The sequence below is a fragment of the Octodon degus genome, unplaced genomic scaffold (genome assembly GCF_000260255.1).
Source record: "Octodon degus isolate 3935 unplaced genomic scaffold, OctDeg1.0 scaffold00021, whole genome shotgun sequence".
NCBI classification, from domain to species: Eukaryota; Metazoa; Chordata; class Mammalia; order Rodentia; family Octodontidae; genus Octodon; species Octodon degus.
Genome location: NW_004524597.1, coordinates 7,535,883 through 7,549,204, shown reverse-complemented (window position 1 = coordinate 7,549,204; position 13,322 = coordinate 7,535,883). Strand labels below are relative to the sequence as shown.

At 37.3% G+C, this 13,322-nt stretch overlaps 1 protein-coding gene across 2 annotated transcripts in view; it reads right to left on the bottom strand.

Annotated features, from left to right (window-relative positions):
* Adcy9 (adenylate cyclase 9) overlaps window positions 1-13,322 on the bottom strand; it is a 142,833-nt gene that overhangs the window by 94,611 nt on the left and 34,900 nt on the right. The gene's annotated exons all lie outside the window — the stretch shown is intronic.

Below are 13,322 nucleotides of genomic sequence, written 5' to 3'. Positions count from 1 at the left end.
GTGACTGAACTACTGTACAGTTTCACTTTTAGTAAAAAACTGATTCTCTAAACAGTCTAGGGGAAAAACTAAAGGGAACATCCTTTCCTCTTTCCCTTTTAGGTTTACAGGTCTTTAAATAAGAAGTTTCGCTGTGAGGAAAACAGAGTCTTTCAACATTATAATTTAAGAACAATTAAAGAATACATAGAACATTTCTGTCTCCCACCAAGATGAGTATACATCAGGTGTGCATCCAGTATACAACCAGGGTTTATTCTGCACCAGTTTTCTCCCTGAAGTACCTTAAACATATGTTTCTACCAGTTAGTATAACTCCTACGGTGGCTTTTTAAAAAGCACATTCTTTTTCTGCTAATAAAAGGTGAAAAATTGTATATATCTTTCAACGTATACAATACCATCTTCGTATGTACATACCTCAACTGTATCTTTTTTATAGAAAACGAGACTGAGCTTTGCATGGGTCCAGTCACCTGCTCTTTTCAATTAACACTTTTTTTTTTTTTAATGTATTTGGTTGTTACAGGGTCTCACTACACAGCCTGGACTCGTAGTGATCCTCCGGCTTTCAGTCTCCCCACTGGGATTACAGGTGTGCACCACTATGCCCAGACTCTGGCCAGCTCAGTGTGCCCAGGGGCGGGAGATGGCGTGGCATGTGGTGCCAGGAATTGAACTGCAGTCCCTGTGCTTGCCTAAGCTTGCCTAAGTAGGTACTTTAGTCCACTGAACTATCTCGCAGGTCCTTCAATTAACAACTGGTAATGGCTATTTGCCCATGTTAGTTCATACAGATCTACCTCATTCTTGTGGATGTTTACACATACCTAAGCAACATACAATTTATTGCTATTACACATAACAAAGTAAGTAACCAAGATCTTTATAAATATATTTTTGCACACTTATGCAAGCATCACAATAGGGTAACTTCCTAAAAGCAAAATGGCTTGGTCAAATAATGAGACATGAAAAATTCTGAAAGATAGGTCCAAATGCCCTGAAAAAAGGTTTTCTCTATTTATATTCCTTCAGGGTTCTTAGTTTCTCTAGCTTTCACCAAAAATAATTAAAATCATTCTTTTCCTCTTTGGAAAAAAGATTTAAATTTATTTCATTCTTACTTTAACTTGCATTATTACTACTAGTATCATCACAATTTGGGAAGTCTTGGCCTTTCAGTTACTAGCTGTCTGACATAAGGAAATTAGTTAATCCCTCGGTGTACTGCTTCTGACTTTTAGGAAATGGGGTATAGATAATGTTTCTCTCCAAGGGAAACTGAAGATTTAATGAGATAAGGTGTGTATCTAGGATATTTTGTACACAACTTGACATACAGTAGGTATGCAACAAATGTCTATGAAAAATGTATATAATATTCTATCAGGTTGACTTAATAATTATCTCACCATTACCTGTTGGGAATTTGGATACTGTTTAATGTGGGCGGGGGCAGGGTTTCACTTTGTAGCTCAGACTGGCTTTTTTTTTTCCATAATTTTATAGAGAAACAAATAGCAATGAGACAGTTTCAAATCAAATTGGTAGGACGGTTTCAATAATCAACACATTGCATACATTCTTCCTAGTGGTTAACTGCTGTACAAGAGGCAGACATGATATCCTATTTACAAACACCATTAGAACAAATCCCTCTATTCACTAAGAGAATGTAACTATATATCTATCCTAACCACTTTGAATACACAGATACAAAATGGACATTCATCTGTATCCCCTTTTTTTGTTAAGTTCCGTTATTTGAATATTATAGGTATGTAAACTCAGCAAAATATTCTAAAAGAGTCCAGTAGCCCATCATAGTATTGGGTTTTCCGCTTGATTGGCAATGTCAGAAATTGTTGACCTGAATCCCCTACAGCTCAACATAACAGCATGGCTTTACTTCTTACATTTCATTTTTATAGTCTTCTTCTGGATGGTTAAGACCAAGGTAAAGCAGGACCTATGCAACAAGAGTTGTAGCTTTTGGGTCTGATAAGGTCAGTGAAATCCCCTCAGGATTTATCCTGAGATCCTGTACTTCAGATTGTTTGTCAGTGTCAGCCATGTGGATGAGTCATGGCCATTGCTTGGCCAATGTGCTCTCTGGGAAAGCCTGAGAGAATGTTTTCTCTCCATGTGACTCTCCTTAGGCACACTCTACATCATCGATCACTTTCCTTTTTGGCCCCATAATCTCCTTGATCAGAAAATTTGGGACACTACTGAGTTACATGACGCTACAGTACAAGTTCTCATATGTCCTGAGTCTTAACTGACCTTGGAAGGCTAGGGCCAAAATGTTGGCTGTCCTTGCAGCCTTTCTTTTTCTCTAACTTTTGGTCTGCAAATTTAGGTTGTTAACCCTCCAGAAGAGAAGTTTATTGTTATTGCCATACAACCTAGGCTGTTAATCTTAACCTCACTATCTGTCTGAATATCAAATATCTTAGGCAGAATATGTTGAACTTTAAGTCCCTAGAGAATATGATAATCAGACTGGCTTTGAATGTATTATGTAACCCAAGCTGGCTTCAAATTTATGACAATCCTCTTGACTCAGGTGGATTCTCAAGTGCTGGGAATACAGGCATGTGCCATGGTGCCCAGATGATACTGCTTAATTTTTGTTACTATCAATTATATTCCCAGTAGTTTGAGTATTTCCTTGTATATATAGACCATCTCCTGCAGGTGTTCTTCCAGTAGTTGAAATGTGCTAGGTTTCTTACCTCCACTCTCTAGAAAAAGTGAACTAGCAATAAGACACCCATCAAATTTTACATTTTTCCCCTTGCTTTAAAAGTATATAGCTTTTGGGCCATGGAGATAGCTCAGTGGCATAAGCACCTACCTGGCAAGCACAAGGTCCTGAGTTCAATCCCCAGTACCAAAAAAATCTAGTATATAACTCTTTCCTTTTGTGGTCACTGCTGAAGCAGCAGCTAAGATGAAGTTCAATCCCCCTCATGACTTCTAACTAAAAGAACTGCAAAAGGAGGCTGAAGCAGGAGGATTGCCACCAGCTCAAGCCCAGCCTGGCCTACACAGTGAGTTCAGAGGCCAGCCTGCTAAAAAAACAAAACAAAACAAAACAATAAAAACCTGTAAAAGGCATTTCAATATACCTCCTCACATTCATAGGAAGAATATGCCTTACCTCTTTCCAAAGAGATGAGGGAGAAGTACAGCATTTGACTCTAGCCTATCTAAAAAGATGATAAAGTTCAGGTGGTACAAGGACACTATAAAGGACAGAACTGGCCAAGTAGTCTGTGTCTGCAGGAAGAAATATGTCAACCACACTGAACAGGTAGCATACCCATTATGCCATTAGTACACCCAAGGGTGTTCACCCTCACCAAGGTGGTTATCAGTGGACAAAGGTCACAGAAAGATTCTTGAGTGGAAAACCAAACCTCAGCAAGCAGAGAAAAAAATGGCCAAATAAAAGGATGAAATAATTGAGAAAATGCAGAAATAAAGTAATCCTACATACAATTTTCACAAAAATTACTAACATGAAAAAATGGTATATAGTAGTAAAAAATGAAACATATAATGCTTTAAAACTTACTCATTCTCACTGTTTAAATTCCTAAGAAAAATGCTCATTTTCCATATTATTCACTATGTAATCTGTAAAAGAATTATCCTTATTATTATCAGTTTATCTTGACTGTCACCTTCACTGGATTGGGAAATGCTTGCCTAGCATGTCTAAGGCCCTAGGTTCAAACCCCAGCACTTAATAAGAAAAACCAAAGTGGGAAATAAAAACTTTCTAGACAGGTAAAAATTAAACTCACATATTTCCTGGAGAAGAAGCTGGTATAAAATGTTAAAAGAAGTTCCTGACTCACAAGAGGAAAAAGAATACAGGCCTGGGGGCTATGGAGATAGCTCAGCAGTCTAAGCATCTGCCTAGGCAAGTGCAAGGACCTGGGTTCGATCCCCAGTACCACATGCCATGCCTTTCCCATCCTGGGCCACCAAGAACAGGCATGGTGGCACACGCCTGTAATCCTAGCGCTGGGGAGGCTGAAACAGATGGATCACCTTGAGTCAAAGCTGAGTAGTGAGACCCTGTGCCAAATACATAAATTTTTTTTTAAAAATCCTACACAAAGGAACTAAGAATTCTTGAGGTGCTTCTTGTTTGTTTTGTTTTTGTTTTGGCAGAGCTGGGGACTGAACTCAGGTCCTATTCTACTGAGCCATCTCCCCAGCCCTGTCTTTTTTTTTTAATGTATTTTAGTACAGGGTCTATGGGGTCTCACTACACAAATCTGACTCATAGTGATCCTCCTGTTTTCAGCCTCTCAAGCACTGAGATTACAGGCACACACCACCATGCCCAGTTGAGGTGAACTAAAAAGATAAGTATAAAATTCTTTTCTAAAACCTTTAATTGTTCTAAAACTATACTTTTCTAAAACCTTTAATTGTTCTAAAACTATACTAATGTGGTAGCCACTACCCATATTAAGCTACTCAATGGTAAATTAACTTAAAATTTCGCTGTTTAGGGTGAATAGTGCAGCACTTGCATAGCATATGCAAGGCCCTTGGTTTGTTCCCTAGCACCTCAAAAATAAAAGCCAGTTGGCCCACACAAACATCCTTGTGTGTGTCCTAGGACATATAATCTGTAAGTCTATAGCTCTCTTGGATGCCAAGGCAGGAAAATTACAAATTCAAGACCATCTTGGGCAACTTACTGCTCAGTGAGAGTTTGTTTCAAAATAAAAAGTAAAACGAGCCGGAGACGTAGTGCAGCACAAAATCACCTGGGTTTAATCCCGAGTACTATAAAAATAAAAATAAAATATAGCCTTTACTTTTCAAGTACTGAATGGCCACAGGTGCCTAGTGGCTACTAAGCTAGATAGCTCAGATCTAAAATAAAGTTTGATTGGAAAGCACTATCTTCATAGATAATTTAGTAGAAAATTAGTGTAGTATGGGATTTATAACATATATAAGATACTATATTGTGACAGTAGCCTCACCAAAGAACTCTCAGAAAGTTTTTTTTTTAATGTATTTAGTACAGGGTCTACAGGATCTCACTATGCACTTTGGACTCACAGTGATCCTCCTGTTTTCAGCCTCCCAAACACTGGGATTACAGGTGTGCGCCACCACGCCCAGTCTCAATTCAGTCTCAGTGAGCCCTTGGGGGCAGGGTGCTGGCACAGCATGCTGGGTATTGAACCCTGGTCCCTGGGTCCCTGGGTCTGCCTATGCAGGAGCTTTAATCTGCTGATCTATCTGGCTGGCCCAGAAAGTTCTTATGCAATGGAATAAAGTGGTAACATATTTGAAGGCAGTGAGTGAAAGTAGAAGATATGTATCATAAAATGTAGGCAGTCACTAGACTACATTAGAAAAAGAGATATAACAGGTAAATGGAAGAGATAAAATGAAATCATTAGAAAGAGATATAACAAATAAGTAAATGGAAGAGATAAAATGAAAGCATTTAAAATCTAGGCAGAGAAAGAAAAAAGAACAAAACTCATCAAATGAGGAATAATACCTGTTCCCAGCAGATCTAAAAAGGCTAAATTTTAGTATATGTCACTTACACCTCACCAAATCTAATTTTATTTTTAATGAGAAAAAAAAAAGAATCTTTATCCAGCTAGGTTAATTTTAGACCCAAAATAAGGGTATAAGACCTAGTGCTGGGGCCGGGGAGATGGCTCAGTGGAATAAGTGCTTCCCTGGCAAGCGCAAGGGCCTGAGTTCTATCCCCAGTTCTGAAAAAAAAAAAAAAGACTTAATGCTTATTTTTTTCTCTCTATAAAATAATTTCATATTTGAAAAGTGCTAAGCTGGTTTACAGACTACAAAGACTCATAAAATGGCGAAGGCAGAGGTCCTTTGCTAGTGAGGCTACACTGGATACACAATAGAGCAGATCTGTCCCAACTCAAGATCCATCCTTTTATCACTATGCTAAATCCAACAGGATTCTGAATTTAAAGTTTATGAATTGAGTCACAGATATATTGCAAGAGCCAGATCTTGCTAAAACAGAGCAGGAGTCTTACATGATTCTTTGTCCACTGGCATTTCCAGTGTGATGTTTTTGTCAAATATAACACTTGTAGGACTCTGGTCATCCTAATAGGGTATCCTACTATCACTGTAACAAACAACACATGAGATTGGGAACAGTCAGAAAGGTTCACATAACTAACTGCCACTGGACAGTCACTCTTTGCTAAACAATTCTATATTCTAGACACAGAAGAAAGTACCCTCCCAACCAAGAAGGGGCTGATCACCAGGCGTTGTGTACCATCTTTGTGTATGTGTCCAAGGACATAAGAAAACTAAAAGATTATTTTTTGAAACAGAAGTTTTAAGTAAAATTGTTATACTTCTAAGAACAGTTTTTTGTATATTTTTTTAAGTTTCATATTATTAAAGGCAGAAAAAAAAACAGGCTCTGCAAAGAGTCTGAGCCAAGTAAAAGTAGAAAAAGGGAAAACATTTTAAAATATACCTTACATGTTTGTAAATAGGATCTCAAGTCCACATCTTGTACAGCAATTAACCACTAAGAAGAATGTATGCAATGTGTTAATTATTGAAACTATCCTAGCGATTTGATTTGAAACTGTCTCATTGCTATTGGTTTATCAATAAAATTATGAAAAAATAAAAAAATAAAATATACCTTACAGCATAGGGTGGACCACCATGAAAACATGCAATAGCCCCATTTTAGGAAAAATACTAAAGTAGGCCCAAAGGACATACAGCTAATGCTGACAAGTATGCAACACTGTCACTTATTTTTATTTATATAGCTTTAAAAAACACAGTGGTAATATTCTGTACTTTTACTGCTTTATTTTAATTCTTTAATCTCTCTCTATATTTTTTTAACTCTAGGGACACTGATTTATGGCAGCAGTGATGAAGGAACAAAAGGTTATAAAATGTGTCTTTGGAAGCACACAATCCTGTGATAAAAGAAGACAACTCCAAACGCTCAACAGAGCAAGAGGAAATGAAGAGAGGTAGAAATAGGGAAGCATCCGGGTACTAAAGAAAGCTTGATGAAAGGAAATACATCAGGGCTGGATCCCAGAGGTGAGCAGGTATTCTACACATATCAACATCTCATCAATGAGGGAGCCTGCTCTATTGAGGAGAGATGCAGATAGAGTTTTATAACAAGGGATGAATTTTAGTACGCAAACATTGCTTGGGGTCCTATCATTCTGAAATGCACCAATGCTGTTTCATAAGTGACAGATGCCCAGTTAATGAGGAGAAAGGAACAAAAACACTGATAGCAAAACAGAATTATAGCCCAGTAATTCAAATTTGTTCTTAGCTGCTAACATAACATCTCTGCTAGATAAACTAACCAGGGCTTAAAAAAAAAAAAGTCAGATTCAGGATTTATGGCAGTAAGTCTATAAATCTTTCCACTGAAAGATTCAACAAACAGGGTCAGGGTATAACTCAGAGTCACAAGTGCCTGCCTGGGAAGTAGAAGATCCTGAGTTTGATTCCTAGAACAAAAGACAGACAGACAGACAGACAGACAGACAGACAGAGACAGACAGACAGACAGACAGACAGACACACAGACAGACAGACAGAGACAGACAGACAGACAGACAGACAGACAGACAGACAGACAGACAGAGACAGACAGACAGAGACAGACAGAGAGAGAGAGATTCAACAACACAAGAATTAGGTGTTGTATCTTTTTTGTCCAAAGAAAAAAGCTCTAGTTTCCTACTTTCCTTTCCATTTTTTACATCATCTAATTTTTGTGTACCACACAGAGTGATGAATGATTCTTCTTGCAGGGGCATTCCCAAGCGTTCACCTCTCAAGTTTAAGCGCATCTCATGACAATAGGCATGAGGTGAGGCACCCAGGGATTTAAGAATACTTGAAACGGTTTCAAGAAAATGACACATACACCCAGCAAACAGCTTCCATCTTCAACAGGCCCTCCACCCATGTGACTGCTAGAAAATGCACTGACAACTGAGAGATGTCTATTAGTAATGCTTCAGAGAGATCCAGGTGACATCAACAATGAAGAATCAGCCTCCTCCTATACATATGTTCCATGATTGGCACACATGGGTTATGGGGTATCAAATAAGGTCAAAATCTAATCCTTCTTCAGGGAAATTATGGTTGTGTTCAAAGTTTTCTTACACAGGAAACAGCCCAAGATCACAACAGAATGGAATACTACAGCCTCACTCTATCCTCAGCTCCTCATGCCATCTAAGTGCAGAGTGAGAACACAACACAAGGACCAGGAACATTTCCATGTTGAAGTGACAAAAAGATCAAACGTCCTTCCCAAAGATAATTACCAACCAACCTTCTAAAGAGGGAAAACACATGGACACTCAAGTCAAAGTCACTAACTCTAGGTCTAGCTTTGACCTTTACATTTTAGTTCAATAAAAAAGGAAGGAATTTTAAATTTGTATGATTTTTATACCAAAAAAAACCTAAGACTATATGAACTTTAAAATTAGACCCAGAAAAAATTGTATTAAGTGGACAGTTAGAAAGAATAACATTTTCAGTTTTATGACTTCTTTTAAGTTGAATACACCACCATACAAGTTTTTCACTTCTCTATGTTTAACTGACAGAAATGAAAATACTTGCCCACAACAGTCTTATGGGTGTTCACATCACCTTGATTCATAGTATCTAAGAACTAAAAACAAATGTTTATTAACTGATAAATGAAATTTTTAAAATGGTGATTCATCTAAACAAAATAATACTGTTTAGAATAAAAGGGAATAAACTATTGGTACATACAGTGTAGACAAATTTCACAAGTACCATTCCAAGTGATGAAATGAGTCACTCATAACCTGTTATTTTTACCACACAGGATAATCTGTGATTATATTTCTTAGAAATTCTGCAAAAGGCAGAAATGAGGTAGGATAGCATAAAAACTAGGTAGAAAGGAGGCAGGAAACTGAGATTTCAAAAAAGTACTTTTAGAAAAACTACAGGTTCAGAACACAAGCCCAATTTCTGTTTGTTTTGGTTTTTCTTTCTTTTCTCATTCCAGAACCTGGGAAACTCCTTTCCTTGCAGATGGTCCTCACTCACCTGTGAATACATCACCTTTTAGGATTTCCCATATGACTGAACCACTATCTCATTATGGATGAGTCATCCTCTCCCACCTGCTAGACCAGGCTAAGATTACAGATTATCAACTCCCATTGATTTTTCACCACCCAAAACACAGAAAAGATTCCCAGGTCCCACTGTAGCACACCTCACTTCTCTGAGCACCCACACTCCATTCTTGAATGTGTCCTATAATTTCTGCTTAATAAGCCCACTTTCTGCTTTGTCCTGAAAATTCTTTTCTTGGACAGGAGTAAGCAAGCTGACAAACTAATTTTAAAGGGGTTGCATAGAGTCCTTCCTTCAGCCTCTGGGACTTTTCAGACCCAGACCCAGTGACAAAACTACAGCAAGAGAAAACAGGTCAGTGGTGGTCAAGAGCTGAGGACTGGAGAGGGACTGATTGCAGACTACAGCAAACATGAAGGTACTTTTGAGCACAATAGACATGAGACAGGAAGGTAGGACATGACTGAAACTGGATGGGAAGGGTCAGAGATTTAGCCCAGTGGTGCAATGCCTGCCTGGCAAGCATGAGGTCCTGAGTTTGATTCCCAGTACCTCCCTCCAAAGAAAGGGGGGTGGGTGCTAGAAAAGAAGACAGAACAGTTATCAAAGCCCTACATATAGACTTCTCATTAGGCATTTTCAATAGCCAACCTGACCTCAGCCTAAAAAGGTGACACAAGATACAGTGAGCCTTTGCCACTCTGTTCTCTCTTGCATGTTGGCCCACCCTCTTGCTGTGAATGTTCTTTCTTACTTTCACTTGGCCCAATCAAGTTGGGTCTGGAGAGCCTGTACCTTTTCCTACCTTTAACAAAACTTTGTTACCATTTCCACTCATCTTGATCAATTCTTTGCTCAGGACAGAAAGAACCTAGAGATCACCTTGAGAAGGAGACTCCAGCACTCCAAAACCTGGTAACAGAAACACACATATAGCTCATATACTACAACTACAGACTTTTTGTTAAAACTCACCAAACTGTAGATTGCATGTAAATTTTATTGCATGTATGTAAATGACAAAAACTGCTAACTTTCCTAAATACTAACAGGAGCTAGTTAGAAAACAAAGCAGAGGGCCAGGGAGATAGCACAGTGGCGCAGGACCCACCTGGCAAGTGTGAGGGTCTGAGTTCAATTCCTAGTACTTATTTAAGAAATATGTAAAAGCTCAAAAGAAAAGTATAAAAGTTTACTGAGCAATGTAAGAGAAATTTACACAAATAGCTACAAAAGCTTACTGGATAAGAAGAAATTAATCCATAATTTGACAGAACTCTGGGTGGAACTTGAATCAAAAAGGCAGCAGAATTTGTGAAGAAACAAGAAGTCTAATTTTATCTGGAAGAATAAATGTATAAAAACAGAGAAAAAGAAATCCCTTAAAATAAATTAGAACTCTATATATTTATAAGTGGTAAAGTATATAAATTATAACTAGATATAAATATATATGGTATATAATATCTGCCCAGACAACTTGGCCCAGCCAAACCTCATATTAATATAAATGCTAGAAAGATTTAAGGTACAAGCAGCAAAAAAAAAGAACCCATAGAATCATTAGAAGAAAACGTTAATATTTTACATAATCCTAAAGGCTGGCCAGATAGCTCAGCCAATTAAAGTGCCTGCTTAGGCAGATGCAGGGACTGGGGTTTGATCCCCATTGTGCCAAGCTGGCCCTGCCACTGGGCAAGTTGAGACAGTGATTGAGACTGGGTGTGGTGGTGCATGCCTGTAATCCCAGCATTTGGAAGGCTGAAAATAGGAGCATCACTTAGAGTCCATGTATGTAGTGAGGCCCTGTAGACCCTGTACTAAATACATAAAAATAAATAATAATAATATTTTATATAATCCTAAATGGGGAAGACTTTTAAATCATGTTACCAAAGGCGTAAATCATAAAACAGTGATAAATAAGCCCAAAATAAAAATTTTAAATTTCCATATGTCAAAAAAAAATACATAATTGAGTTTGAGACCAGCCTGGGCTACAAAATGAGCTCAAGGCCAGTCTAAACTGCATAGCAAGACACTGTCTCAAAAAGACAAAACAACAAAAAAAAGATTGAAAGGCAAATTACAAACTGGTGGGAATTTTTCAACATAAGGTACATGGAAGACAGAGATTTCAGATACTTATGCAAATAAAGAGCTCTTATAAATCAATAAACAAAAGTCAAATGTCCAATTCACAGGCAACTCATAAAAGATATTCAAGAGAGCAGCATATGTTAAAAATGATTCAACTCCACTAATAATTAACAAGTTACAAATTCATTATATTAATTATAAATTATGATTTATAATACATTTCATCAAATCTAAGATGTCAGTGATTATAAGATGCATCATTATAGAGGTCTAGAAAATGTATATCTTAGTATATGATACATAATAAATAATACAATATTGGAAACACTATCAAGGTATATTTCTTAATCAAATTATAATATAGCCTTATATTAAAATACTACAGTCATTTAAAATGATATAGCCAGGCATGGTGAAGAATAACTGTAATCCCAGCACTTTGAGAAGGCAGTAAGATGACAAAATCAAATTCAGCCTGAGCAATTTAGTGAAATCATGTCTCAAAAATAAAAGAAGGCTGATAATGAACCTTAATTCAATGCCTAGTACTGAGACAGAGAGACAGAGAGAGACAGAGAGACAGAAAGAGAACAGCAATAATATAGTTATATATTTATGATCTATTAGAGTAAATGAGGTCTTATGTCAAAGTCAGTAAGCTTATATAACATCTTTTTATCAAAAGATAATCATTGATAATATATGAGGTGTGAAAAATATGGTATACTACTTAAATTTTATATGCTTATTTCATATATTACCATGAATCTCCCTCAAAATACTCCTCAATTCAAACACATTTTGTCTCATCGTTCTTACACTTTCTGAAGCACAGTAATTCTGGAAGTCCTCTCTCAAGAGAGTCTTTAGTTTCACTATCATATCTGCTTCAATGTCCTGAATCAACTCAAATGTTTACCTTTCATAGTCATTTTGACCTTAGGGAAGATCTAAAGGTCACATAGTGCCAGATCCAGTGAATAAGGTAAAAGAGGATAAACTGTTTGCTTTTACAAACCTGTCTTTGTACTGAATGTCACCCAACAGCAGCATTCACCATATTTTTTTTTTATCACACCTCATAAAGACCAAAGGGGACTTCCAGAAGTGCTTCAGAAAGTGGCTAAGCAAAGACAAATATTTTGAGGAAGATTAGTGGCAATATTTTTTTCAGTTAAACTAGGATATACATTTTTAAATTCTGGACATGTTCCAATATATTTCTAGGTATTCTTAACAGGGACAGGGTTTTACATAGCAGAATTTCATTTATTTGTATGTTAATTTTGCGAGGAGTGGTACCAGGAATAGAACATAGGACCTGGCTCTTGCACTCTTTCAGGGCCACTACAGTATTCTATAGGACTCTAATGCAAACTTTTCTGTTGTGTTTATATGTCAATTTTATACCCTTAAAAACAACACAGGGCAACAACTGGCCAGTAGAGAACACTTTCATCCCCTTGAGTCTCACATAAACTCTTAATCCTTAATTTTGGTTCTAATAATCTGATTACCAAAAGGCAAATCTCACCTAGAAAATCTCACTTGGGAAATATAGCAAGACGTTTCCTTCACTTCCATATGTGCTTTTTTTCTAGTTAAGGAAAACATTTCCAAGTTCATAAAAACAAGGAACTAAAATTAGATAGACAAGAACTGAACCTTGCCTCACAGTAGGAAAAACATTATTTTTAAACTGAGGAATATTTATAGGTCTGTGCTTTACGGAGAAGGGAAACAAGCATGCCAACTAATATATGTGCATGGCATGGCCTGGGGAGGCATGCTGGCTCAGAAAGAAAACTCTTTACACAATATTTATGTTTCAGAACTGCAGGCACCTTGAAAATGTCTTCTCTCATGGACACAAATTAGAGTACTGAGAAATATGCCTACTTTGCATTAAAGAAAAGGCTGTAAACCCCTCGCTCTCTTGCTCTGTCACCTCCAGATGTGGGAGGTGTCCCTGACCCAGAAGAGCTGGCCATTCCTATAGAAATTCACACAAAAGCTGAAGAAATATATTTGTTATGATTTTTTTT